The following is a 25,129-nucleotide window of genomic DNA, read 5'->3' as shown; positions in this document are numbered from 1 at the left end:
GACCTATAACCCAAAGTGTGACCTTCCTCAGTGTTCTCTCTGCAGTAAAATATTGTACAAATGAGATTTCAAAGTACCCTATAACTTAACCAGATTATACCAAAGCTATAAATGGGTACAACACTGTGTTCCCCTGTGTGTATCTAATGCCAAGCATAAGGCCAGCTGTATAATAAGCACTCATAGGTATGGATGACTTTAGCATTTCTGCAATGTCAACATTTCCTGAGGTATTTCCACATCTGGTCCCCTATACTGTCCTAAAATCTCACCATAAGAATTGACCTTCAAGGTTAAGGCTCTGGACCAAAACACTTCAATTTAAAATAAGAAGGTGACCAGGACAAACCTAAAAGTAAATTTTATCCCAAAGTTATCTATGAATAACAATATAACTTGAAATGTGTTTTCCAATGGCATATAGTTAGGTTTCAAAGTAACCAATAAAGCCCTTATTTTAGATGTCTCTTGTGTTTGGGATAATTAAACTCTGGATTCATTTTCTTAGTTTGAGAAATTCTTCATTCTATGTGGTCTTGGAGTGGGTAGTGCCCACTACCCACTCAAGGCTCAGTAGAAGTCAGAACATCCACACCACCTCTTCTCATAGTCAAAGCATGAACAAGTCCTTGGCTCATTTCTTTGAATTTTCCTACCTGAACTTGGCATCAGGATTAAGTGAGATGGAGAGAAAGGGCTAATGAGAATCATTTTGTGACAGAGCAGTGCCAAGCACAAGGGTAGGAGTACCTACCTCCAAAAAGTCATCTTGTATCCTGCTTCTGCAACATCTGGTCCTGCCTTAATACTTTCCCCTTCCTCTCACCAGCTGCTTCCACCTCCATCAGTAATGAGAACCCTGACACTGTACTTAGAATCTCAATGTCTCTCTCTCAATGTCTCTCTCTCAATATCTATCTATATCTATATCATCTATCTATCTATCTATCTATCTATCTATCTATCTATCATCTCTGGAAGAGAGCAAGAAGCAATTTCTGTTTGCAAACAAGAATCAAGCTCAAATTGCATATATTTCTCTGAAAAGTAGTAGAAAAAAAGCACTATAACAAAACTAGTTTATAAACAATATAACTCCTGTAAACCAAGAGGTTTTGATTTTCCTTGAATGTGAGCATTGGAGGAGAGACCATTTTGGTCAGAAGTTGATGGTCCAACCTTAGAAGATTTATTCGTCTGCCCCTAAACAACCTCTAAAACTTTTGACAAGTTTCTTAATCACTTGAGCCTCAGTTTCTCCCACCTTTAGATGAAGGGACTAAATAGATGGAGTCCCTCAAGTTACTTAAATCTCAAGGATACTATAAATCTAAGACTTGGTGAAGATTAGAGAAAAATATATTAGAAATAGGAGGAGGCACTCTCTAAGCCTTTTTTTTTTTCCTCTTTTTGGTACTGGGGATTGAACCCCGGGGCATTCAAGCTACTCTCCACCTCCATTCCCCTTTTTGTGAAACAGGGTCTAAGTTGCTAAGGCTGTCCTTGGACCTGTGATCCCCTTGTCTCAGCCTCCCAAGTACTGGAATTAGACATTAGACGTGTGCCACCATACCCAGTTTCCAAGTCTTTTGTCAACTCAGAAATGCTAAGCACTATCCAGGTGTACTGGCACAAATTTATAATCCTAGTATGTGGGAGGCTGAGATGGGAAGATTGCAAGTTTGTGGCCAGCCTTAGATATTTAGTAAAGCTTTCTGAAACGTAGTCAGACTCTGTTTCAAAATATGGGATAAAAAATAGGGCTGGGGGTGTAGCTTAGAGGTAGAATGCACCTTAGTTCAGATGGACATGGTGGCGCACACTTGTAATCCCTGCACTTGGGAGGTGGAGACAGGAGGATTGTGCAAGTTCAAAGCCAGCCTCCCTGGCTTAAGAGACCCTGTTTCCAAATAAAAATATAAAAATATAGGTCTGGGAGTGTAGCCCGAAGGTAGAAGGGCTTCCAGGAACCCCAGTATCACCAAAAAAAAAAAATAATAAAGAAAGAAAGAAAGAAAGAAAGAAAGAAAGAAAGAAAGAAAGAAAGAAGACAGGCAGGCAGGCAGGCAAGAAAGCATCTTAGTTCAATCCCCAGTACTGCAAGAAAAAAGAAGTGCCAGGCACCCCTAATCTCCTACACCTAGCCTCCTCAAACATCAGAAGAACAAGTGTTGGTGTTATGATCCTCCACCTCCCCAAGGTTGCTGATCCTAGACTATCTAGATCAGAAAACCAAAGGCAAGAACCCTATAATGTTAAAGGCCTAATTAACTTTGTCATTAAATCAAACACTTCAACTTAACCTTTGATTCTAGGAAAAGAACTGTTGATAGAAAATTCTGCTGCTCATTGGAGACCCATTACCCATTCTAAGAGGTATATTTAAACTGATTACTATCCCAAACACATAGCTAGATATTCCTATTATACATGGTGGGTAAATGGCCACTGGTTCAGAGCAGGGTTGGGTGTCCGCTAATGTTAAATACAATTCAGCTTTTCTATGGTAAGACCTTAATTTCAGAGATTTATAACCAGCGTAAATCTGCCTGAACAGAAGCCTGACACAAAATTACTTTGCCCAGTAGCAATTTTTTAAAGTTTTAGACTAAGTGCCTTTTATTCAACTTTACAACAAAAAAAGTGAAACAAAGCAAAGAACCATGAGATCTGCCTCTAGGGTACAAATAATAATCTCTCTCACACACACACATACATACACATACAAATGTGCACACTTGCACACAAATGTGTGCTTGCAAGTTAGCACTGTCATCTCCCAGCTCCTCAGGAGCTGAGTCCATGCCTCAGTGTAATGCCCAGCATGTGAGGAAACTGACATCAGAAACCCACAGTTCAGCATGATCCCCACAGCCAACAGGCTGAGCCTTTATGTAAAATCATCGCCTGCAGATAACATCCAAGCATCATGGTCCCTTTGCTCTGTGAATCTTTGTTTTGGGAGCATCAGGGACTCTTTGCCCAGCCACATTCTCAACAACTAAACAGGGTTCAACAAAGAAGACAGGTCGCTATTACATGCCAGGGAGGCAGGAGAAAAGAGGGGGCACAATTACAATAATAAACAACTTTTAGATCATCAATGAACAACTGTGTTTGGTGCTATTTTAAGTGTTTATACATATTAATATAATCTTTACCATAAATCCACAAGGTAGGTAATAAGGTTTTCCTTATTTTCACATTCAAATTTGGTTAAGTAAATTACTTCAAATCCTGTAGTTAGGCTGATGATGAAGTTAGACATCCCAGCAGTCCCCACGTTTGTGTTTTATTCACTCATACCAAAGTATTATCTCCAAAATAGGGACTGCATGATTCCACTCCAATGCCCATGAATTGTAGTAATTAGAATAGCAACAATAGCTGGTATTTTGGGGAATAGGTATTTTGCCATGTACTTTACATCCACTTTCTATCCCTTAGTTCAGGACAACAGCCTAGTGAGGGTCATTCTTTTATCATTCTTAATATACACATGAGAAAACTGAGATGCAGAAGATATGTACCTGACCAAGGCCACACGTTAGGAGACTTGAATCCACATTCACATCTGGCTGACTTCAAAAGCAAAACTACCTGCTTCACAATTCCTCACTTCTCTCACATAATGTCCATTTTTTTTCTAGCCAAGTATATGTGGGGTCACCAAGCTAGCAATTCCTATGCTATCTCCTCTCCCACATTCTGAACATAGACCCAGCATTTCAGAGAAGTTTTCTGCCTTCCTCCATGCACCGTTCTAGCCCCTACTTGATTCCTCTGTGCAAGGTGCTCTTCCCTAGAGATTTTCCTAAGGATACTCAAGCTATTACAACATCATGCAACCCCTGAAATTTTCTCTTTGTGTATGGACCTTAATTTCCACTTCTACTAATCACTGTCAAAGTCCTGAGAGTAATAAGAGCCTATAGCAGAATGGATGAAAGCTCAGATTCAGGAAATGAGAAGTAATTAGGATGTTGTTTCTGACACTAGTATGATCTTTGGCAAGTTACCTCACTGTATATCGGTGTCCTCATCTATAGAATGGGCATACTAGGAGCACTTATTTCACAAGGGTTTTATGAAGATTATATATGTAAATGACTTAAGGTAACACGTGGCACAGAATAAGGGCTCACCTAGTATTCTTTGTTGTTGTTGGTAGTGTTTTAGGAAGTAGTTTGGTCTTAGCTATCTCTGTTATTAGGGCCCTTTGCTTGAATCTCCCCAGAACTCAACTATAGGATTCACCTTAAAATATTACCTTTCTAAAAGGCTGCCCTTCATTCTTTGAGTAAAGAAAAACACTCTATTAAAAATAAGTTACTATAAAAGATGGTAGTAACCACAGTATTCAGGATTTCCCTGTAGCTTTAAGGAGAAAAATACAATCTCTGCTCCAGGACTTCAAGTTCTGAAATCCACCCCTTTCCTACTAGAGTTCCACTTTTCCTCCCAACAAACCTCCCACCCCAAGGCCAGGGAAGAGCAGTCACTGTACCAAGGAACCCTGTGGCACTTCTCGTCTCAGGAATCTCCAGATCCTTCTCATACCAACTCCATCATTCCAGCTCCATCTATGTGCCCAAATCCCACCTATGCTTCCAAATCAGTGGTGTTTGATCCTACTGTGTATATGTTTATACATAAAAGCCACCCAGTGGGTCTTGGTTGAAGCTTAGGTGTCTTCGTTTTCAAAAGTTCCCCAGGTGATTCTGACATGCAGCCAAAAGGTTCCCGGGTCCTCATGAGTGAGACCTGGAAGCTGTCACTTCTCCAGCTTTCAAATGACCTAGTGCTATTTTGTTATTGACATCTCCTGACCCACTAGTTTCTACTCTGAAGGTATCCAGTCCACCTAACCTGTTTATAAATACCAGGTTAGAGTCATAGACCCCTCTTCTAAGAAGTCATACATATTTTTGATATGAGTTTTCGCCCTGACTCCCTGGCAAATATAATTTTTGTGTGTGTGTGTGGGTCTGGGGATGGAACCCAGGGGCATTCAACCTCTGAGCTATACCCCTTGCCTTATTTTTTTATTCTTTATTTTGAAACAGGGTCTCACTAAGTTATGGAGGGCCTCACTAAGTAGCTGAGGCTGTCCGAGAACCACGATCCTCCAGTCTGAGCCTCCCAAATGCTGGGATTACAAGCATACCCCAGCTGCAGATAAAATTTTATGGCAGAGAAATCTGAATAAAAAATTCATCCAGGTGTGGTTGCACACACTTGTAACCCCAGGACTTGGGAGGCTGAGATAGGAGGATCGCAGGTTCAAAGCCAACCTCAGCATCTTAGTGAGGCTCTCAGCCTCACTTTATTGTTTCCAAATAAAATATAAAAAGTAGGTCTGGAGGTGTAGCATGGAGATATAAGGCCCCTGGGTTCCATCCTCAGTACTATAAAAAATAAGTTAATAAATTCAGTGGCAAAGAGATCTAAATAACAAATATTTTGGTATCCTCTATTGCCTCATTACCCACTGAGTAGCCAGCAATTATTCCAGGTGGTCAACTGGAAAATAGTAGGTGCTCAGTAGCTACTGAAAGACCTGCAAAACTAGATCAAAATCATTTTGAAGAAACCAACAAAGATGCTGCCCAATACATACACTGTGGAAATGAAAGCACTGGAAACATAATTCCCCACACTTGTGGTTTATTATCTAGGGAGCCCTTAATGAAAGCCAACAATGGGACACTGGAAGGCACTGGTGTCGAGGTGTAGTGGTGGTGGCTGCTTAATTTGTACTGGCACCTGTGACATCTAATGTTTACCCCAAAGTCTGTCTGCCCTGTCACTTCCTGCCCTGGATGGCTTTGCTTCTCTGTCATCCACAGCTCTCCAAGGGGACTCTGAATGGAGGCAAAGGGATATCTGGCAAGATGAGTTCCTTAGGTTCCCTCTGAATCTTTAAAAATGACAAAAGCTTGAAAGGCTATGGGATTATCTGTGGTCCCTTAGGCTCCTGAGAAGCAAATCAGCCCATGACCAGTCGAGAAGGGCCATGACAGATGTCTGAGCTCTGACTGGAAGCTTTCCTCTGTGCTGGCCACAGGTGCCAGAAGCAGAAATTTAAGATGAGTCTGTGATACATTATCAACTGCTATTACCATCCTACCATAGCTGAAAGAAAGAGGCTATTAAACATAATACATAAAATAACATTTAGTAAGAAAATCTGGATAATTACTTAGTAAAAAGGACATTGAGTCAGGTTCTAAGCCATTGCCCTGAATTGGGAATGGCATTACTTATGTCTTAAGTTAAATTGAGTAAAACTTCCTAAGCGCTCCCTTAAAGAACACCTGTAAGTAATGAGTTGGAATATCTCATTCATCCTGCTTTATGCTGCAGTCCTGAGGAGTAGGTCAAGATTACTGGGCCTCACAACTCAGGCCTGTCTGGGCTGAGCCAGTTCAAGGTGACCAGGACATCCCTGGTATGGAGTAAGGGTTCACCAAGCGTGCATTGGAGGTGGCAAAGTTAGCAGTCAGAGGGTTCTGTTGATACCGTATTCTTGGCCTTTTCTATGATTGGTGGACTTTAAAATGCATTCAAAATTAGAGTAGACAGAGAAGATAATGAGCAAGGGCACCACTTGGAGTCAGAGAACTTTAGAGCTGACTAGGTTCCAACAATACCACCGCGATCACCAAAACCCATCGATAACCTGTCACATTAATTCCTTACACATATCAGGTGTAGGGCAAGGTTATCTCTAGTTTCATAACTTTAAATATCATCTACATCCTAATAGAAATCCCAAATTCCTATCTCAGGGTGACCCTTCCCCGTGGAAACCTTCCCTATTCAATTTCCTTCTTGACATCTCCATTTGCATGGCTAAATAATCATCTGCTAATATGTCCCGACTTTATTAGCCCAAAACTTCTCCTCCTACCAGGTTCTCCATGCCAGTGAGTGGCAACTCTATTCTTCCTATTGTCCCCCTGTTGTGTTGGTGTGTGTGTGTGTGTGTGTGTGTGTGTGTGCCATTTCTAACTAGCAAGCCTTTCAATATTCCTTATAAACTCCCTGAATGTGGCTGTGTATCACTACCTGCATGGAATCACCATCATTTACACAGCATCCTCTCCTAAGGGGAATATCATGATGGCCTCCTAACTGGGCACTCTGCTTCCATTTAGCTTCCTTGCTGTTCCCCCCACCACCACAACATGTATGTACACACACACACACACACACACACACACACACACACACACACTCCTACCCAAATGATCAAGTTGAGTTTAAACTCAAGTCAAATTACACCCAAAATGAGGGTATGGTGTCAAATGCCTGTCATCACAGTACTTGGGGCATGGGGACAGGAGTATCTCAGGTGGGCCATGCTCCCCACCAGCACCAGCCAGGAGGATGTGAACTCCGTGATGGCAGGTTGATCATTTGCATTTTCTTCCTGTTGTAGTCACTGCTGTTTCCCTAATCCCAGAATCTAATACAGATCCTCAGGAACTGCTTGTTGAATGCAAAGGCATGTAGTTAGCACCTGCCAAATAGGAATTGCTCTTAGCAAAAAAGTGATGAGATGCTTCTATTTAGGGCCGACTCATCCAGCATGAAAGTAAGTCTTCTTTTTTTAAAAAACAAATTTTATTGAACATAAATAGTATACATTTAAACTATATTTGGTGCCCTCTCCCCCCCACCCCTGTTTTCCCTTCCCCCCTCCCACCAATGGTTGTCCAGGTTAACCATGTCATATTCATAATTTTATACATATTCAGATGTAGACCCTCATTAATCAAGATCAGCCTTCCTCCTCTCCTACCTTTCCATTCAAACTTTGCTGATATTTCCCCTCCATTATCTGGAGTCCCACTGGTATCCTTTGTGTTTCCTAGTTTGGGCATATTAGAGGAAACATATGTATCTTCTCCTTCTGTGCTTGACTGATCTCACTTAACATAATGTTCTCCAGGGCTTTCCATCTTCTTGCAAATGATATAATTTTGTTCTTCTTTATGGCTGAATAGAATTCCATTGTGTGTATTTCCCACAGTTTTGCTATCCATTCATCTGTTGATGGTGATCTGGGTTGGTTCCATATTTTGGCTTTTACGAATTGTGCTGCTATGAACATAGGTATGCATATGTTGCTGTATTTCTCTGAATTCAACCCCTTTGGAAAGATACCCAGGAGTGGTAGAGCTGGATCATAGGGTGGATCTATTCCCACCTTTCTTAGGAATCTCCACACAGATCTCCATAGCGGCTGAACTAGTTTGCACTCCCACCAACAGTGTAAAAGAGTTCCTCTTCCCCCACATCCTCGCCAGCAATTGTTGTTATTTGTAAGTCTTCTTTTACTCTATCATTCCACCACTCAAAATTAACTAAGCACACTTGTACACTTGTGAAGAATTTTATTGTTTGTAAATAACTTCCATATGTAATTGCCTCAAATTTTAAATGCATCCTGCTACAATTCTGTGATCCAGATCATTCAGACAGGTAGGACCAACAGGAAGGTATTAACATTAAAGCCAGGTACCTTAGTCCATTCAGCCTGGCATAACAAAATACCATATAGATGGATGTCTTACAAAGAATAGAAATTTATTTTTCAGAGTCCTGGAGCCTGGGAAGGTCAATATCAGGGTTCCAACAGGTTCTGTACCATGTGAGGGCCCGCTTTCTGGTTCACAAATGGAGCCTTCCTGCTCTGACCTCACATGTTGAAAGTGGCGAAGCAGTTCTCTGGGACCTTATAAGGACACTAATCCCATTCACCAGAGCTCTACTGCCACAATCTGATAACCTTCCAAATTCCCTGCCTCCTAACCCATTACCTTGTGATGGGTTTTCAACATTTGACTTTTGGGGAGACACAGCATGCAGCGCACACACCAGGCCTCCTGCTTTCCAGTCCCTTCTCCCTGCCATATGCCTGCCTGGGTGAGATGCTGGCATGCCAGAAAGGATGTGAAGGACAGTCCTTGCCCTCCATGTACTGACTGTGCTCAGGCTGCACAAGGACATATGTAAATATACATAGGACCTGAGAAAGATGTGCCACACAGGCATGGAAATGTCCCTGAGAGTGGCATCCCTGGAGACAGCTCCTACATCAGAGGTGTTATTGGCCACAACCAACTTCTCACCCTGAAACCTACTCCATTACCACCCACTCCAAACCTTCTGAAGGTTCCAAAACAGAGGCTGAGAAAAGTACCAATGGCCAGTCCCATCCAGGCTAAGTAAATCAAGCATTGTGGGTAAGGCCTGAGCCTGGGTATTTTGTTCAAAGCTCCCTATGCAATTGTAAGGGACAGCTGTTGTTGCCAACCAACTGTGTAGGGATCTACCAATATATGGTGCTGCCCCTTACATTATCACTTTGAATCATCCCACAGGTCTAGGGCGGTAGATGGAACAGTCAATATCCCCAAGTTAGAGGAAGAGAAACGTAGGCCCAGAGAGATGGACTGACATGCAGCTCCCTCATTAGGTAATTGACGACAGATGGGAACAAGCATGGTTCAAGAATTAAGCAGTGAAGTCTTGGCAGTGATTCCCAGACTGCAGTCGACCTAGGAACCACCTGGGATCTTGTGAAAATGCTGATTCTGAGTCATTAATACTGGGAGCAGGCCCAAGAACCTGCATTTCTAACAAGCTCCTGAGAGATGCTGATGCTGCCGGTCTGTGGGCCACTCTTTTAGTGTCAAGGGTCTAACAGGAGGAGGTCTGCTGGAGCTAAGCCACTCAGTTGTTGATTCTTCATGCGGGGAAGGTCAGGAACTTCCAAAGGCTGCCTGAGAGTTTGAGAGTTGAGCCAAGTTCTAGCAGTCCTATACCATGATGTGGTGACATCACCCCGCCTTCTAGCTGTGTGCACCGATTGACCTTGTGATGTACTATGAAGATGAGGAACCTCCTTTCCATCATTGCCATTCATACACACACACAAAGAAAACAAAACTTCCAAGATTCAGCTAAGCTTATGACCCTCATACCACCTGCCTAAAAGCCCCTTGTGTCCTCCCAGAGCCTTCTGGCCATGGGTCCTCACATCACCAGCAAAGAGAAGCAATTCTGAGCCTAGCCATTATCTATCAAGTGGGAACAGATTAGACCCTGACAACACTCTATTCCCTGATATTACCTCTTCATTATTCAGGGGAGGGTATGCTATTCTCAAAGTAATTTTTTAATGTTTTGTGTGCCTTTTAAATATCAGCCACCACATATATAGAGACTTCAAATGACTGCCTAAGATATTCCATTTCAGGCTTAAATCTTTAAATATTCTTATGAATTTTTGACTTTGACAGATTACCTAATGTCTCTTCCCTCATAATGGAAATAGATTCCAGGGAATCCTCATTAATACCATCTCCTTGGAGCCCTCTCCTCTCAGCATGGCCTTCCATCTCAAGAGTCAAGCTCTGTGTGTGCTTACCATGAGATGGGCTGGGGTTTCGTCCCTTGGGGATGTACCTGGGCTGGGACGGACCTGATACTACCAGAGCCATCTCTCTGCTTACATAGGTTAGGTTTGTTTTGTTTTGTTTCCTACTAGCCTTTGAACCAATAGCCAAAACATCCTCTAGGCAGCTGAAATCTACCTTCCCTTCAGATTCCAAACTAAAAGTTGTATCTTCTCTGCTCAGTCCAGTCCTCTCTGCTAACTCCTTCTGCCCTTAGTAATTGCATGATCATGACCATGTAACATAAAAGTCTTGTCTCCCAAGGTGGAGAGAGCTTGGCCCATATACAACCCCTCTCCAGCCATGTGACCAGTTTTGTGCTGTGCACAAGCAAGTACTCAATAACTATCTGTTGACTGACTTCAAGAACTAAAATTGGCCTACCACTAATGGGACTCCAGCTCTGAACTTCAGGAAGTTGTCAGTTCTAGGAACACCCTGGCACTATCAGCCAAGTTCACCATTCTTCAATACTGCCCAGTTCCTTCCCTGTATACCTCAGAATTCTTTCATACATAAATTTGACCACAGGAATAAGATTTATATCAATCCAGAATTTTTCTAGTGCAAGATCACTGACACCACATGCAAGAAGAGGCAACTCAAGATTATAACCACCTCTACTTAGAAAAGCAAAAATGCTTCCCCAAGTTGCTAGATTGGCAACTCTTCCCCACTCAAGGAAAAGAAACCGAAGGGGAGTCACCTGTTTATGTTTTTACTTGTGAGAGGAAAGATGATGTTTGGTGTTCCTAATGATGATTCTAATTTCGAGCTTAAGAAAATCTGGCTGGTTGCATGTATTCCTTCTGGAAGCCTGAGATGACATCCTTGCTTGCTCCCCATTTTCTTTACCAGGCTGGCCATTAGGATTCTCAGGCAGAGACTGATGTTGTCTCAGTTTCCATTCATACCATTCGACACGTACAGATACGGCTCATTCTCTTTGGGCTCACATTCTGACATTTCATTTGTAATCACTGATATTTCTGCTCCCATCAATGGATATAGGAAAAGGAATTCTCACCCAAATGGGCAGTGAGGTATTTTCAAATGAATCATTTATAAACCAGATTGCTACACAAGGCCCATTTTTATCCTAGTATCTGGTGAGTTTTTTTTAATAATTATTTTACCTAAGTTCTTTTTCATAGTTACCAAAATCTTGAATAAGAGGTCATTTCATTTCCCATTCCTCTGAGGAGTCCACATCAGCCATCCCCAAATGAGCAGGACATATTACAAATACATATGTATAGATGACCCAGATATTATTTGTACACTTGAAGTTTGACATCTTTACTCCTCTGTCATCAGGCAGAAGTAATTAAAATAATCAAGTGGTGTTAATTGGATATGATGAAACAATCTACAGCCAGCCCGAGCCCACTATTTGCTTCCTACTAGTCATTATGAACACTAAACTCTCTTGCTAATCTCTTTCTTAACAGGAGCTAACAGAGATTCCGTATTTACTCAGCTGATGGCTTGTTTTTGTCTGCAGGCTAGTCTGTTTTCAGCTAGGAAACTCAGAATGTGTCACCAGCTGGGCCCAGACCAGTGTGTAAGGTTTAGTGATGAGTGTTCAGTGAATGTCAACTGAAAGACCAGATATTAACTAAACTGACTTCTCCTTGCCCCTGTACCTACACATGTGCATGCCTCCCAAACCAAAGTTTTATGTTTGCAACATGTAACGTACTATGGACCATGCACACATATGCCCAGGGCTTCCTGGAGGAGTGTCGCCATGCAGCTCTGAGGACGCTTTCTCTTCAGAACTAATCCTGGCCTCCGTGGCTCCGGAGCCGAGCCGGGGAATGGCCTTCCGTCCTATTACTTCAGGAACCTCGTTGGACAACGATTACTGTAGTGAACTAAAAGTGTCTTATCCAGAGTGACCATTAGAAACATATTACTGGCTATTAAGCAGATGGTTAGATGTTTTTAAAGAGCTCTTACATAGTAATAGAATCCAGAGTCATTGACTATATTTATTACTCTCTCAAGAAAGTGGGAAAAAAATAAAAAGATCCAATGTTTGTTCCAAAGGTGGTTAATTTCATTCTCCCAGGGTTGCTGGTGGTTGTAATAACCACCAGCTGGTGACTGGCTTTTAACTAAGTTTCTGAATGGGCAATTTAAGTGTTTTACCCTTCTTCAGAACCCAGCTAGGTGGGATTCCAGATGAAGACCTCCTGACCAATGGTTGCAAAAAAAGCAATGTGAAACAGCCTCATACAGATAGGAGGTCGGCAAACTCTTTCTGTCAGGGCTAGCTCATAACCATTTTAGCATTTCCAGGCCAGACAGCCAATGCCACAACTACTCAGATCTGAAGTTACAGCATGGAAGCAGCCGAAGATGAGAGTAAATAAATTAGTGCTGCTGTGTTCAACAAAATACCATTTACAGCAAGAGGCAGCAGTGGGGTCTGGCCTATGGATCACTTGCCAACACTTGAGTTAGACACACTGAGACCTGCTGAGGTGGGATGATGCTCTGGAGAAGAAGTGCAGCCACTCGGCCTTCCATCAGAATCCTTCCTCCTTCAGTACTGATGAATACGAAGAGATCACATTTTCTCTAATAGGTGCTGCTTTTCTGAAAATGTGTTTGAATCAGTCTCTTTTAAACTTCTAAAACATATGATTATATAAAGTGTTATTCTCATTTTGGGAGTGAACTGTAATGAATAATAGTCACTAACCCCTCTTCGAAGCGAGTATTTTAATAGGACTTCATAAAAACATATTATTTTGCCATTAGTTATTTAAATTGTTTTTACATGCATACATATCTATATAAATGTAATTTTATACAATTGCATACATTTTTATGTATATACATATATGTGTATAAAAAGTTACCTTTTCTGATTTCTTGGTACATAATTTCAGGTACTAGATGTTCTTAAAGGTGGACACATCAATAATTATTCAGCAATCAAAATCTGTCCATTCTAGGTCCTCTATTAAATAGAGGCTCCTAACTTATCATAACAGGGGTACACCTTGGGATATTAGAAAATCCAAACAATTTTATTTAATTTCAGGATAAACTGGAAAAACACAGTGACCTAGGACTAAAGTATCCTGATATGTCATTCTCAATTATTTAATGAAATTTCTGTGCAACTTGGAATATGGTACTTAACCTCTCTGAACCTCAGTTGCCTCTGAAAAGTGAGAGAGCTGGGGCAGAGGATGGCTAGAGTCACCTTCGAAGCTTTCATATTCTCTGATCAGTGGATAGGAAAAACTTAATTAGCTCATTTGATTACAGGATAATACTAATGAGGCCAAAGAAGCAAGTAGCCATTCAAGGCTAGATAGCTTCGCATAGAGAAAAACAGTGTCACAGAGATTGTATGTAATGTCACTTGGTTGGCCAAGGGGGTATAGCTACTTCAGTCCTCAAGTCAACAGCACAAAAGATAGGTCATTTTAGTAGGAAACAGCTTTATATGACAAACAGTGCCACTAATATGTACTGTGACTGCCCAGTTTCTTTCTCATTAGGCAGTGCAGGATCATTTCTTCCCCAGTACATCCTGGGCCAGTCTGTGTCGTGTAACTTACACATGTACTGTGTGCAAGCTGTCGTCTGTATTACCACCTCCACTCTGGCCTGCATACTGCTCCACGGGATAGCGATCACAGGCCCCGGTGTCACGCAGTGTCAGTTACTGCTCACACGTCTAAAAGCTCAGGCCCCACTTTTAGTCATATCTAGTTGAAGACTTGGACTCTTTCCAGACCAGTGTGAACAAGAGACATGGAATTCTGCTTGTCACTTTTGTTTCATAGTAGAGATGTAAGCCTCAGTTTATGGATGAAAAAAAAAATAAAGTTGAATATATTACTATCAAGTTTCTTATTTTCTTCTTTTCCAGGTGTATATTCTCTCCCCATTTCCCATTCATCTTTTTTTTCTTCCTTCCCTTCCTCCCTTCCATCCCTTTTCTTTTTTTGGTGGTTCTGGAAATTGAACACAAGGGCATTCTACCTGAGTTATACCCCCAGACCTTTCAATTTTCTGTTTTGTAAAAGGGGTCTTGATAAGTTACCATGTACTGGCCTCAAACCTGTGGTTCTCTTATCTTTGCCTTCCAAGTACAGGGATTACAGCCATATCAGTTAAGTTTGGTAAATAAAATTATCCATATCCTGCCAGGCGTGGTGGCACACACTTGTAATCCCAGTGCTTGGGAAGCTGAGACAGCAGGATTGCACAGGTTCGAAGCCAGCCTCAGCTACTTAGTGAGGCTCTCGGCAACTTAGTGAGACCCTGTTTCCAAATAAAGTATAAAATAGGTCTGGAGTATAGTTCGGAGGTAGAAAACCCCTGGGTTCCATCCCCAGTACTACACATCATGCTTTTATTCATTAATCTCTTCGACAAGCATTTAATCAGCAGTTTCTTTAAGCCTGGTCACATTCAAGACATTGACTCAGAGCTGAACAGAAAAGCTCTGGCAATTACTCCTATGAAATCTGGGGGATGACTTTGGAGAAAGCATGTCCCAGGTACACACACTTGTGCAATGTCTACATTAATTTCTTAACGAGGTGAAAAGGTTTCTTGTCAATGTGAAATTCTGCAATGATTTTTTCATTTCAGTTAATCTGTATTTATTTATTATTTATTTATTTATTTATTTTTGCAGTACTGGGGGTTGAACCCAGGGGTACTCTACCTCCGAGCTACATCCCTAGCCCTATTCTTTATTTTTAGTCTTAAAACAGGGTCTCACTAAGTTGCAGAGGACTTCACCTAGTAGCTGAGGCTGGCCACAAACCTATGATCCTCCAGTCTCGGCCTCCCAAGTACTGAGATTATAAACATGCACCACCATGCCTGGCTCAATTAGTCCTAATTTATTAGACTTCCTATGTCTACCACAAAATCTGATAACTTTGAATGCACACAGATGAATGAGACATGACCCCTGCCCTCAAGGAGCTCACAGCTTAGAGGACTTGTGCATGTGACCTTTCCTGTATGTGAAGAACCAAAGCATCCCTATCACATCTAGGTCCATAGCTTCTCCAAGGCTGCCTCTCTTCATATGGACACCCACATACACCAAGAGCTTCTACTTGGGCCCACCTGGACACACAGAAATGCTTACAGAATACAAATGCTTGGGCTGATAGCAGCCACAGAGACATTTTAATATGCTACTAATAGAAAAACTGAGACCAAGAGAGGCAATGTCTCTTACCCAAAGCCATACAACCGATAGGTGAAAATAAGTTCCATGTGGATCATATCCAAAGCACGATTACTCAGTTTGACTCTAGAGCTGGCTGTCACATTTAGGAAACACTAAACATGCAGTTTCAGCAAAACCACTTATATCAAATAAATGGAAAGCAAGAGGATGTGGTGGCAGCATCCCTGGACGAGGAAGTCCTGTGATGCCCACAGAGGCCCTGGCAGGCCTGCTGTCCTCACCTGGGAGAAAACCCTCATCATTTCCACAACCATAAAGGCCCCTTTCAGCTCCCAAGTCTACTCCACAAATATGACTCCACTACTTTGGAAATCTAGACCAAAACACCAGAAAAAGCAGACTGCACAGAATGAGCATAGGACAGGTATGATGTTAGGGCAGGTCCTGCACTGCTTCTGCAAAGCCATGGTCAGGTGCCAGTAACATGGAATCAAAAGCTTCCAACACTTATGGCTCGAGGTCTGGCCTTTAAGGCTAGCCATGATGTCAGCCCAGCTGGCCCCAAATCTCACCTTGCTGGTTCTCCACATGCCTTGCCTGAACCACAGGAACTGTTCTCCAGTAAGACCTTAGATTCCTCTTTGTCTATAATTCAGATTATCCAGCCTCCAACAACCCTGAGAGAATAGTCTCTTGAATCCCAACTAGACCGTAGGCTCCATCCTCACTTAAACTTCCCATGCATGGTACTGGGGGTTTATTCATGTTACTAACGTTTGATATGACACTGCTGCCCTACACACACACACACACACACACACACACCCTACATGAACACAGAAACATCCAATCACCTATCCTCCTTCCAATTGCTAGTATAAAAGTAGAGAGCTTTCACTGAATTCTATTATGAAATTTCCCACTAATTCAACACCTATTCAAATGCAAGAGCTCTTCTAATCTATTAACAAACTTTAGTATTACATATACAAATGATTATTCAAATCCTGTAAACTGAGAACAACTAGACTGTCAAGCTAGGCAAGAAAAAAAAATTAAAATCCCAAAGCAGCTTACAGAAGGTCAGATTTCTCCCTTATGGCTCTGATTTAACAACAAATGTCTCACAGTGAATTGCTAGATGAGGACAGGTCTCTGCACTACAGCGCGGATTTTTCTTTTATTTGGCAAGCAATGAAATCATTAAGGTAATATATCACCATCTCCGCTAACAGAACCTTCTTGTGTCATCTCCTGCACCGCACATGCAAGCAGAAGATACACATCTACTGTCTCTTACTTCTGGAGGTTGTAAATGTAGGGAAATTGTCATCATTAAACTGAATATAATGATCCTCTCTCCCCTTCCCCCTTTCATTTTCTCATTCCATACCTCAAGTCTGCCTGACACATACCTTGTAAATGTCAACACACAAGTATGTCCTGGAGACCAATGGGCAGAAAGTTCTGATTACCAACAAAAATCCATCACGTGGTACCCAATAGTCACCCCTGCAACAGGAGGAAATGATAATTGCTTTGCTGTGCAAGGTGGGAAAGCTCAGCCTCGGAGTGTCTCTGGCGATATTAACATGGAATGCAGGTAGGTGCGGACAAAGGCCACTCACTGCTGAGCACACCAGGGACACTATCAGACAGCTTCACCTCCAGGCATGCTGCTCAGGGACACAGGCCACTCTAATTATCAGCCTGCCCTTCATCTCCAACATCTTAACACAGGCCCTGCTTGACTCAACACAAGGAGTGAATCAGAAACCTCTCACAGGGCCGAGATGAACCCCAGAAAATCCCCACTCTGTGCTTATAAAATTCTCCTACCAGAAACCAGTGCCTATGGGGAGAGAGGCAGAACAATGACCTTAGCTTTTCCAGAGAGCGTCAGGCCAATTTGCTGCAAAGGAGAATGGGTAGCTTTGATATCCTAGCATTTAGCTTGAGAGGTCATAAACGAGGGCTCTGAGGCATCCAGCATGCTGAGCCAGCAAGGGGAAGGAGAGGGTTTCCTGAACTGAGGGCCTGCATAGGAGGCCTCCCAGTCCATGGGGCATCAGGGGCCATCATCAGGGCACAAGGACTGTTTGGCCTTGAGCGTCAGTTATGTTATGTAAATTATGCTTAATGAAAGTGCAGCCTTGGTCCATAAAAACTTAACAATGCATTTGTCTTCATTTGAGCATTCCCCAGCAGCCACCACCTCCCTTTACAGACCATAATAACTGGGCTTTCATGGCATGTCTCTGTCCTCCACAGACACCATCACGAGGGCCCCAGAAGGGGGAGAGACATTGGCTTACACTTAATAAGACAAATGTATCATCATGGAACCAGCATCAGGTGGACTAAGCATACACCCAGGACAGGGAAGCAGATGCAGCCAGGCACCGCCTCCCCAGGCCCTCTTTGTTAACAGCACTCAGACGGCTGCAAAAGATCAAACCTACTTTCTCATTCCTGAGAGCTGGATATCATCTCTTCATCATCAAGCACATATTAAGTGCCTCCCATGTACACAGTACCTAGAAAAGGCACATGTCTGTCTGTCTGTCTGTCTGTCTGTCTCTCTCTCTCTCTCTCTCTCTCTCTCTCTCTCTCTCTCTCTCTCTCTCTTTCTCCATACAAGTCACAATCAGGGAACAGCTTTTGACTCTTTCCAAGACATCCAACCTGAGACACTCATAGCCAATAATTTTAGGCTCTCCAGAGTTGCTCCCTTTTCAATTCTGTGACAATCACCTTTGTAGAAGAGATCTCAAAAGACAAGAAGTCAGTTTGAAATCCTGGGCTGAAAATTTCAAGACAAGCCCCCAGAGGGAAGAGGAAAGGAGCTGTGATTATGTTACTATGACAAGAGGAAGTTTAGGTTGGGCTTGCCTTGAATACAATTATTTAACATTTTAAGAAGCAAAACTCCTTGCCACTCAGGCTCGGTTCTGTTGCTGTCAGTCTCTCAACAGCCATACATTGCTGGTCTCAGTTCCTCATAGTCACCTAGCTCCATCTCTCCAGGGACCAGTTCTTGCTCTTCCCTCTCCTCCTCCCACTTAGCTCGGTCTCCTTCATCTTCTGGGTGGGCCATGACCTCACCAGTGAAGCCTTTCCAGAGGTCCCTAAGTTGAATGAGGCTCTACCACAGCACCATGACCTTTTTCTTCTCAGTCCTGTCGGTGCTGTCATCTCCCGTCTGTTTATGCTGATGATGGCGTGTGTGATCATGACCCTCACCTGCAGGAGAGAGTGAGCTACCTGAGGGCAGTCATGTGACTGCTCCTTACCACCGAACACAGGTTGGTGATCGAAGCAGTGACCTACACATTTCCATACACATTGATCATTTCTTCTCATGACCACAATAAAAAATAGCATGAAAAAAGCTTATGTTCATTGGACAGGAAAGTGAATGGCACCTTGCAGTGTCTCAACATTTGAAAGAGCTATCAAGAGAAGCCAAGTGGCTTCAAGGCAAGCACACCTTCAAGAAGGATCAGTACTTCTAAACAGACAGCGGACAGAGGGGTTGGGTGACTTCCATGAATCTGCCATTCCCATGTTTTCTGTTCTGCTGCCTAACTCTTCAGCCATGGAGGTCAGGTCCCATCCCATGGCCTAAGAGCATCTGCACTCCCACTGCAGGCTCAGCCAGTGGCCTGCATCTCCTCGCATGGCCTAGGAGCATTATATCATGGCCTGGCAGCATTACTACACGGCCTAGGATCGTTACACTTGTAGTGTAGGCTCAGTCAGTGGCCTCCACCCCATCACACAGTCTAGAAGCATTTCTACCCCTACCAGAGGCTCAGCCAATGGCCTGTATCTACCTCTTGGCTTCCAGCAAGAACATGGATCCTTCCATTTTCTGGGCAGTGAAATATAGAGCATAACTACAAAGAAGCACCAGGCCTGGTGAATACTGGTTTCCTGAAAGTAAAGGGTCAAAATGAATGGGCTGCACAGCCCTACACCCTAGAAGAGAAAGGAAAACTCCAGGAAGATTACAGCCAGCTCTCTGTATCAATACGTTCTCTCCTCATGGATTCAAGCAATCACACAGAGAAAATATTCAGAAAAAAGTTGCATTTGTACTGAACACATACAGACTTTTTCTTGTCATTCTTCTTAAACAATATAGTACAAAAACTATTTACCCAGAGGTTATATTGCATTAGGTATAATAAGTAATATAGAAATGATTTAAAGTCTACAGGAGGATATGCATAGACTATATACAAATACTATATCATTTAAATTTTTTTTGTGTGTGTGCAGTACCAGGGATGGAACCCAGGGCATTGCAACTCTGAGGTGCACTCCCAGCCCTATTTTTAGTCTCTTTGTTTTTTTTTTTTGTTTGTTTGTTTTTGTTTGTTTGTTTTTGTCCTGGGGGTGGAACCTAGGGCCTTTCTACCTCCGGGCTATACTCCCAGACCTATTTTATACTTTATTTGGAAACAGGGTCTCACTAAGTTGCTGAGAGCCTCACTAAGTAGCTAAGGCTGGTTTCGAAACTGTGATCCTCCTGTCTCAGCCTCCCAAACGCTGAGATTACAAGTGTGTGCCACCACACCCGGCTAGTCTCTTTATTTTTGAAACAAGGCCTCACTGAGTTGCAAAGGGCCTTGCTAAGTAGCTGAGGCTGTCTGTGAACCGCAATCGGCTGGTCTCAGCCTCCGTAATGCTGAGATTACAAGCCATGCCTGGCATACTGTATCATTTTTATAAGGGACTTGAGCATCCATGGATTGGGGTATCCACAGGAGGCCCTGAAACCCATCCCCTACACCTAGATATCTCAGATGTGTCACCAAATTAGTTGCCCAGAACTTTCTGAAAATATAGATTATTCTAATTTGTTCATGTCACAAAAGAACTGCATGAATTCTATTTGACCCCTGTTTTTCCAATCTAGGGTCTGAATTTAGCTAGCTTTGAAAATGTTTTAGGGCTTACCCAGAAATTTGTAAAATGTCAGCATGAAAATTTTAATTGAGTTATTAGCAATATCTCTTCTTTGAATGACCTTTTAGTACTCCTTATAACATATTGCCTCCTTTTACTACCTTCTGGCTGACAGTTTCTAATATATTCCTTCTTCCTAGATGATATCATCTGTCCTTGGGTGGAATTAACTAAAGCACTCTACATTCAGAAACTGACATTAATCCATAGCCCCAGATTTGTAACAGCTGCTGGTATAAACACTGTTTCCATACATTGGGTTTTAACAATGACTGGAGGAAATACACACTATTCATTGGACACTGATGACATGCAAACAAAGGAATTGGAGTGACAAACAGCAGTGATTTAGAGAGGAAAGAAACACTTTAAAATTAGCTTAAATATTATACCTACTGCATAAATATAAGAGAATATCACTAGCATCCTGTGAATTTCATATTCCTTTTAAGAAGCACATGTGTACAAGAAGCTAATCATAACAGGGAATTAGAAGGATGAATGGCAAACAAGTTGTTTGTTCAAGTAACTTTCTGATGTTTGAGAATGGGGATACAGAAAATACACTCCCACAGTCTTTGTAACCCAGGCATTTTATATCATTCTAAGAAAAGGAAAAAGTAAAGCAACACTACATGTGGACACAGTAAGGTACATTCTAAGCTAAGAATCCTCAAGCAGGGACAAGACAAATACAACCATTTCCCCCCAAATTCCCCACCCAGGCACTCTCTGTGAGACTCCAAGGCACCCCAAGCCTCATAGACTGGTGTGAAGATGAGAACGATGGCGCTGCTCCCCCTCCCTACCCCAGCCTCCTTCTGCAGACTCACGTTCTGCTGGCACAGGCACATACTCATCAGTGCTGTGACAAGCAGGGGCACCTGCAGGGACCTCACCAGGATTTTCCATCAGCACTATGCTGTTATTTAGAATAGGCAGTGGTAATGATCAGTGTGAGGGCCACCTGCTGATCCAGGTCCGAGGATTCCAAGAGGCTGCTGGTGAAGAATGCCTGCCCTGACTGTGTGCTGGGACCCTGGTGCATGAGAAGACAGGCTTTCCAAGGGGACAGCTCTGGGCACAGGGGTCAGTGGAAGCAAAGTTCTGCAGTGGCCAAGTGGGTGATCAGGAATACCATGCCTTTCCCTGGTGCCTCACCCTCATGGGGCTTACACTCTGGATGTCACTGACCCTCGTGAGACAATTCTACCTACTCGCCATATCACAACCACCTCCCACCATTCAAGTTATACAACTTCCACTGCCACTGTATCTAGAAGGGTGTTCCTGGCTAAAGATTAAAGAAAGTATCTATGGCATAGAAGCAAGAGGTACAAGCAAGAGCCAGGTAAACTGGAAAAGACAGACCTGGTTGTGCCCAGAGCTCTGGAAGAAGGCTGGTCAAGTCAGGAAGAGAATTCTGGCCTCTGTAAGTCAGACCAACTAAACTCCTGGTACTTTCTTAATACCCCTGCAATAGTCGTGAGAATGGTTCCAGTCTGTCTCACTTGTGATAAAGAGAGAGAAAACAGCTTACCCCTAGGGACCAGTATGGCAGCTTGGTGAGAAAAATCAGGGCAATTGAATCATAAGCCCCATCCCTCAAAAAAACTCTCATTAAGTGGAATTTTGCTTTTACTAAGTAAGGTGGCATGTCCTTATGCTACCTCCACCTATTCAAAACATACCCCATCCTATTATCCTGTAAACTAGTTTGCCTGTTGTTAGACTAATCTAAATCAAGCTGATTGATCAAAATATTTATACCATGCTAGTGACATATCTCATTCTCTCACTTATCCACCCAGTTCACCAACCAGTTAGTATGAATCCAGCAGTGTACTAGGTGTGGAAGGTATAGATACCATTAGGATGAGACTCAGGCCCTCCATGAGTTCACACACCAGCTGAAAAGCAACCTGGACACAGACTTTAACCGCAATGGTGAGTCTGTTGCTGAGACTGGGAAGGGCTATGTCAGCCCCAGTCAGGGAACTATTTCAGTTCAAGACGGTGCTTAACAAAAAGTAAAAAAATCAGATGCTTTCCCTAATATGTGAAAGCTAAGAAGAAATGGGTCATAGGAGGAACTCTAGATGAAAAAGGAAATCCTATCGAGGAGCAAACAAGACAACCTAAATGAAGGGATGGGAGGGGAGAAGAAGGAAATCCTCTAAAACACACAATGAATTTAAACATATCGAAGTCAAGCACTAAGCCAAACAAGGGAAGGAGGGATGGGGAGGGAATGGGGTGGAAATTGGGTAGGGGTTAAAGCAGTGATGTCCACATGTATGTCCACACAAGTTTTTTACCCCAATATGATGTATGAATATAATGCACCAATAAGAAATTTTAAAAATAAGGTGCTTAAACCACAATGAGAAGGAAGATACCGCCACTGCTGATGCATGAGGTCAACTGGCTGCAGAGAACATGTTATAGGAACAGATGTAGGAAAGGACTAGCCAGGAAGTCAGCTCTTTTCAGTGAGAAATAGAGACCCAAGCCCGCAGGGAATGGGCACACCACCCCAGGCCAGGCCGGCTGGATGGCTGAGGTCATTAGTGCGAAGAATGTGACCTGTAGATTCAGGCAGACTCGGGATCTGCTTGCAGTTCCCCTCCCCTGGGCAGGTCACTTATCCTATCTTCTGTAATATGGATAAAAATCCCTGCCCCTCCTGTGAGTAACTACAGCTATGGCTCTAAGTGTGGCCCCATGGACCAGCAGTATCCACATTATCTGGGAACGTGGTAGGAATGCCAGTGTTTGAGCTGAGCCTCCGACATCCTGAGTGAGAAATGCTGAGGGTGGGGTCTGACTGCTTCTGATGCACTTCAGATCTCTAAAGCTCTGACATATGGATTAAAAGGGCTGATGCTTACTTATGATGCGATTCACAAAGTACCAGGTACGTGGGAAGCCCTCGAGCACGGTGGCTGTGACTGGCTCTGCTGGTATCATGAGGCCCTGGGAAAGTCATAGAAAGATGGACACAGAGAGGGAGTCCATTTTTGCTGGAAGGCAGAACCAAAGAGAACATCAAGTGCTTCCTCCGGTACCTGCATCAGAACCCAGGATGGTCATGGAAGTGTAGATCTCCAGGTCGCCTGAAGGCCCATGAGCAACTGTTCAGGGAATAACAATTAGGGATCAGTCAGCCCGCGCTTCCATAGGACTCCGGAGGGAAAGGCATGCTGTGGTTCTTTGTGTGCTTACTACTGGGTATTGTGTTTAGCTATTTTCCACTTATAACTGCATCTCCCTCAGGATCGCTCCAGTGGGGACCGATCTTTCAAACTCTCCTTTCGGCCACTCTCTTTCTTTCTCTGGTTTTTCTACTTACCTTCTCACTTCTCTCCCTTTCTGGTCCACTGTTACAAATCAGTACCTGGAATAATATTTCAAAAACAAAAATCTAAGCACTTCAGTTCCCACTTAAAAATGAGCAAACAAATTAACTTTCTCTGGCCCTATGGTATAAAATTTCAAGTCCTTAGCCAGCCCTACGGGAGTCTTCCTGGATGATTCCTTCTCAGCTGTATCTCCTTCTCCTCCTCCATCCTATAACTCCACCAAGGTCAACTGCTGCCCCTAGGCAGGCCTTGCACTTCCCTGGAAACCTGGAAGGAACTGACCTCTGACCTTTCCTGGTAAAAGGAAGTCTCCTGTCCTCCCCCAGGCAACCCCATCACTCATTCTTCAACTAAAGTGTTTTCTGTGTTCTTCACTGAAGAGCAGCTAGAAGGGACAGATTTGTTTACATAGAGTTTTTGTTTATGTTACAGTGCTTTGGAAATGCGCACCAAAATGAGCATAAAGCAGTTTGGTGCTGCAGTAGCGGCTCCTGTCATAGGCCTCCACTTAGCCATCTGGCTGGAGTGACTGACCACTGCTCCTCCATCCCTCTCTGAAGCTCTGCCCACAGGAAGGTGAGTCCTGGCAGCGACACTGTGTACACTGCTGCCATCCAGCTTCCTAGGGGATGGGGACCTGACAAATATTAATCACACTTGTATTCCCTGTCTACATGTTCACACACAGGTGTGGTCACAGACAGCCTCTATCACAGAGCTGAACTGATAAAAAGATGGAAGCCCAAAAAAGCAAGGTGAGTAGTCACGCTTCTTCCCAGGACTCTGTGAGTGCAGCAGGGGACCTAACCTTCCTTATTTATCCTTTGTCATTCATACATACTCGCGCGTGTTTGGTACATACATATTTTCTATCCCTCAGCTCACTGGGTGGCTTTGCTCTTCTGACAGCACTGTTAACAATTTTGCCAACATTTTATAGCACAGTATTATAGAAATGGCACTAAATTACAAAGTGAAAATACTCAGGTCTTTCTGAATCTTAACTCTACCTTTTATTAGCAATGTGACCACAGGCAAGTCACTAAATTCTTGGGCCTCAGTTTCCTCATTAGTGAAGTAGGGTCACTGTTCCATACTGGACTAAATTATAGAACTATCACAAGGATCGCCTGACCAAAATAAAG

The 25,129-nt window shown here is 43.0% G+C and overlaps 1 protein-coding gene across 2 annotated transcripts in view; it reads right to left on the bottom strand.

Moving 5' to 3' along the window:
- The window catches only part of LRMDA (leucine rich melanocyte differentiation associated), a gene marked incomplete at both ends in the record, with an annotated part of 1,107,765 nt that overhangs the window by 624,064 nt on the left and 458,572 nt on the right, over positions 1–25,129 (bottom strand). The window lies entirely within an intron of this gene.

Source organism: Muscardinus avellanarius, assembly GCF_963383645.1.
Source record: "Muscardinus avellanarius genome assembly, chromosome: 4".
Lineage (NCBI taxonomy): Eukaryota > Metazoa > Chordata > Mammalia > Rodentia > Gliridae > Muscardinus > Muscardinus avellanarius.
This window is presented reverse-complemented; position numbering and strand designations above follow the sequence as displayed.